Genomic DNA, 5,289 nt, shown 5'->3' with positions numbered 1-5,289 from the left:
CCCTCTCGGAGAGCTCAGCAAGCTACCAAGAGTATCTCGCCCGCACAGCAAAACCTGACAAGCTACCTGTAACGTATTCGATATGCCAAATACAGTAACAATTGTCACAATGGAGACGTTACATGGCCCACTCAAGCAAATCGATGAACAATGGGAGGACAGTGGGAGGACAGTGACAGTGACAGTGGCTATTGTGAACAGTGCTGTAATGCACATACAGGTGCAGATGTCACTTAGTAAGAATTTTCTTACAAGAAACTGAATCTTACAGAATAATTGGATGATGAAAATTTTTATATTACAAATGGTTTTTGTCATTTAGGGAGGGAAAAATAGTTTACTTTCCATAGCAGATCTTCCTTGCTGTGTTCTAAGAAGTATTTCTGTGTGCAACTTTCGTTTTTTGGGGGTCGCACCAGTGATGCACAGGGCTTACTACTGGCTTTGTTTTTTGTTTCTAATTAATTTTATTGGCTTTTTGGGTCACACCCAGCAATGCTCAGGAGTTACTCCTGACTCTGCACAAAGGAATTACTCCTGAGGGGGGCTCGGAGGACCACATGGGATGCCAGGAACCCAACCTGGATCAGCTGCATGCAAGGCAAATGCTCTACTCGCTGTACTATCAATCCAGTACTGTGATCAGGGTTCATTCCAGGCAAGGGTTGGAGACAATATGGATTTTCAGGGATCGAACCCAAGTTATCTGCATGTAAGACAAGCACCCTACCTGTTGTACTGTCCTCTGGTCCCTGTATGTGACTTTATCATTACGTGGATATAAGTCAGGTATCTACTAACTTTGCTCTGAGAATTAAAATACCAAAGTAAGAGTATTTCAGCATACTGAAAGATTCTGTAATTTAGGTAAGAACTCAGTCATTTGGTCTCTCAGAAAATCAGAATATCCTACTCTCAAATAAGACATTTTTGCTAATTATTTTTAGCTAAAGGCAAGGTTGATAAAGAACATCAAATTGAGTGAAGGATCTCTGACATCCTTTCTACATAAAAACAGATCATAAACATTTCCCTGACAAAAGTGCCCTTTCATATGTGAAGTAACACTGTAGCACTGTCCTCCTGTTGATCATTAATTTGCTCAAGCGGGCACCAGTAATGTCTCCATTGCGAGATTTGTTACTGTTTTTGGCATATCGAATACGCCACGGGGAGCTTGCCAGGCAGCACATATACTAAAATTGGAATGATACAGAGAAGATTAGCATGGCCCCAGCGCAAGGATGACGTGCATATGTGAAGTAGAGAAGAATATCCTTCTCATTAGAAATTCAGGTCTATTCCTAAGGACTTACTGTTTTCTTGTTGTTTGTTTTTGTGCCTGTTTTTTTTTGTTTGTTCTGTGCCTGTTTGTTTTTGTGCCTGTTTTGTTTGTTTTGTTTTGTTTTGTGCCTGATTCTGTATTTTGTGCCTGTCTCTGCATTCAGGAATTATTTCTGGCAGTGCTGGAGGTACCATATGGGATGCCAGAGATTGAACCTGGGTAGGCCATGTGCAATGCAAACAACCCTACCAGTACTATCTCTCTGGCTCCTTATTAGTATTATTTTTTAAAATAAAATTGAACATGAATTGTCTTCTTAATTTTATTTTAGAATGTGCTTTGTGGGAGCTCACACACAGTGGTGCTCAGGGACTACTCTTGCACTACTCCTGCACTACATTTAGGAGCCACTCTTGATGGTGCCTCAGGAACCATGTGCTTTCAAGGTTCAAACCTGGGTCCCCTGCATGAAAACCATGTGCCCAGCCCACAGAGCTGTCTCTTCACCACCTTTGCTTTATCTCTCTCTTCTCGCTCGCTCGCTCTCTCTCTGTCCTCTCTCTCTCTCTCTCTCTCTCTCTCTCTGTGTCTCTCTCTCCCCCTCTCTTTCTCTCTCTCTTTCTCTTTTATTTAATGCTGGTGGAGGTATACTCCATGTGGTGATTAGGCCTTACTCCTGGTTTTGCACTCAGAAATCACTCCTGGAGGGACACATCAGGAGACCATATGTGGTTCCAGCGATCAACCTTGAACCCACAACATGCAAGGCAACAATTTACCTGTTGTACTATCTCTCTGTCTTTCCTTATAAGTTTAGTAATGGCTTAAATATTTTTTTGTTTTATTTGTTTGTTTCTATTTTTACCACTAACCATGATGTTAGCTGTGTCTTTTTTCGAAAAATTTAATTTCCTCAATCCAATAAAGGGCAGATGCCAACTGTTGGACCTGGTGGAGGTAGGGGCAAAGTAGGGTACAGAGGAAGACATCATAGGAAGGAAACAAGGAGGAAGGGGGACCACAGTCATAAAAAAAAGATTGAGAAATACTTCTCCATATCATGTGATTTAGCTAATTTAAATGTATTCATGGTATACTACTAACCTGTTTTACTTAACCTTCTTTTAAACCCCATGATGTATGGATTTTGTTTAATGTAGTTGTGTTCTAGGACTATTGAGTACTATAATTCCTTTATCGTAGGAATGTTAATACACTCCCTTAAATGCAAATTATTTGCTAAGTAGTATTATTTATTTTGGTTTTGGAGCCACACCTGGAAGTGCTCAGGGCTTACTCCTGGCTCTATGCTCAGAGCATACTCCTGACAGAACTCATGAGACCCAATATGTGCCAGAGACAGAACCTGGGTCTGCTGCATGCAAAGGAAGTGCCCTGTCCACTGTACTATCTCTCCAGCTGGTGTGTTGTATTCTTGTCTCACATTTTCACTTTCTAGATATTGCTCTGTTATTTTCTGGTATTGGTATAGAAGAATAATAGAATTATTTGATTTCTCTCTCTTACAGATGACCTTTTTCTGTGTGAATGCCTGAAAATTATTCTTTAATCTTTGTAATACAACTGAATTTGACATGTTTCTCTCAGGTCATCTATTTCATACGACTTTTTTTCTGGAATAACAAGCGTTCTTTATTTTTTAAATAACATTTATTTGGGGGAGTTATTGGGGAGGGTGAAGCTATGTGTTTAGGTATTAATCATAGCAGAGGATAGAGGACAACATGTGGTGCTGGGCATTGAATGCCAGCCAGCCACATACAAACAAATGCCTTACTTACTGTTCTATCCTCTCTGGCCCCGGGTTACATTTCTTTTAATACTTTTCTATTGCCTTTATAAGGATCATTCATTTAATGATAATAATTAGTCTTATGTTTAATTACGTTTGTCCTCTACAAGTGGCTAAATTATCTTCAGTTGTTTTAACCTTCCTATTTTCTTCCCCTCTACCATTGTAGAGATTAATTAGATTTTATTTCGTTGTTTGGTTTTGGTGCCTGGGATTGAACCCAAAATTTCATACTTATGAGCCATGTGCTCTAGTGCTAAGCCATATCTAGAGCACTGGCCCCTAATCCACTTTTCTTCTGTGTTAGACTCTAACTTGACTTGTATTCATTCCATTTCTTACTAATTCATATATTAGAAGATAGTTGTTGTCAGTACTTAATTATTTTTTAAAGTTCAGATTGTATGAAGGGGGGTTGGTTGGACCACTTTCAGCAGTGCTCAGGAGCTACTCCTGGCTCTGTGCTCAGAGAACTATATTGGTGCTGGGGATTCAATTCAGGGATGTGGCTATTTTAGTCTCATGCAAGACAAGTGCCTTACCTCTTTGGCTGAAATATCTTTCTTAGTTTTCAGTTTTTGGCCTACACCCAACATTGCTCAGGGTTTACTCCTGGCTTTGTAATCAGGCTGTGCTCAGGGAACCATATGGGATGTCAGGGATTGAACCCAGGTTGACCATGTGCAAGGCAAGTGTCCTACCCACAGTACTATTGTTTTAGTCACTCCAAATATATTCCTTAACCCTGTAATCTACCTTCTCATCTCTTCTAACTATTTTATCTGATGTTCAAACTCTTATTTTATTGGTTTAGTAATGATATTAAATTCTCTTAGTTATAAACTACACATACACTTCTTTTTTGTTTCCTAATACTGAGCATATTTAAATATGTTAATTATTAAACATTCCACTCCCCTCTAAATTTTAAAAAACATTTTGGTAAGTTGCAGGCAGAAGAAGTATGTTTAATGTAGGTCCCTATTTCTATCATAACTCAATTTTTTTCAGATTTTTTTCTACAATAACAAAATCACTAACAAGGCTCTAAACCAGAACTTCTTTTTTTTTTTTTTTAAAGAAATCACCTTTATTTGAACACAGTGGTTTACAGAATTTTTTATAATGTAGCTGTTTTGGAATTCAACGTTCCAACACCAAGCCAGTGTGACATTCCCAACATCATAGTCCCCTACTCCCTGGTATATTTTTAAATTTATTTTTAATTAGGACACTGTGATTTAAAAAGTTGTTCATAATAGAACTCTTTCAGGCCTACAGTTATATAGCACTATTCCACCACCAGTGTTCCCACAGTCACTAGTATTTTATACTTTCATTCCATGTTATATTTTTCTTTTCTTTTTTTTATTTAATTTTTTAAATTGGATCACTGTGAGATACACTTACAAAGCTTTCATGTTTGAGTTTCAGTCATACAATGATTAAACACCCATGCCTCCACCAGAGTACATTTTCCACTAGCAATGTTCCAGTATCCCTCCTCACCCCCCTCCATCCCTACATCTTCTTCAGCTTCTTCTTTTTTTTTTTTGGCTGCGTGCAATATTTTATTTTTGATTTTTTTTTTTTAATTAGTGAAGCACCATGAGGTACAGTTGTAGATTTACAAATCTTTGTGCTTGGGTTTCGGTCACAAAATGATCAAATACCCATCCCTCCACCAGTGCCCATTTTCCACCACCATGGATAATATTCCCCCCCACCCCCCCCTCCCACCCTGCCTCTGTGGCAGGGCATTCCCCTTTGTTCTCTCTCTCCTTTTGGGTGTTGTGGTCTGCAAAAGAGGCATTGAGTGGCAATCATGTACAGTCCATAGTCCACTTTCAACATGCATTTACCCTCCTGGGAGGATCCTCCAAACACCCTTTATTTGGTGCTCCCTTCTCTATCTGAACGGCCCTTTCCTCTAGGATACCCGGCTGGCCTCTAAGCTATGGAGTAATCCTCCTGGTGTTGATCTCAGCTATTCTTAGATATTGATCTCATATTTTGTTGCTTTATATCCCCCAGATGAATGCAATCTTTCTATGTCTATCCCTCTATTTCTGACTCATTTCGCTTAGCATGATACTTTCCATATTGTACCACTTGTATGTAAATTTCATGACTTCATCTTTTCTAACAGCTACATAGTACTCCATTGTGTAGATGTACCAAAGTTTCTTTA

At 39.0% G+C, this 5,289-nt stretch overlaps 1 non-coding gene across 1 annotated transcript; it reads left to right on the top strand.

Moving 5' to 3' along the window:
• The first annotated feature begins 1,173 nt into the window (after window positions 1-1,173).
• Window positions 1,174-1,280, top strand: LOC130025606 (U6 spliceosomal RNA). Its single transcript, XR_008792741.1, has one exon. It is a non-coding gene; the product is annotated as a U6 spliceosomal RNA (small nuclear RNA).
• The last annotated feature ends 4,009 nt before the right edge of the window (window positions 1,281-5,289 follow it).

The sequence above is a fragment of the Sorex fumeus genome, unplaced genomic scaffold (genome assembly GCF_029834395.1).
Source record: "Sorex fumeus unplaced genomic scaffold, SorFum_2.1 ptg000030l, whole genome shotgun sequence".
Lineage (NCBI taxonomy): Eukaryota > Metazoa > Chordata > Mammalia > Eulipotyphla > Soricidae > Sorex > Sorex fumeus.
Note: the sequence above shows the minus strand (reverse complement) of the source record. Positions and strands in the feature narration are given on the sequence as shown.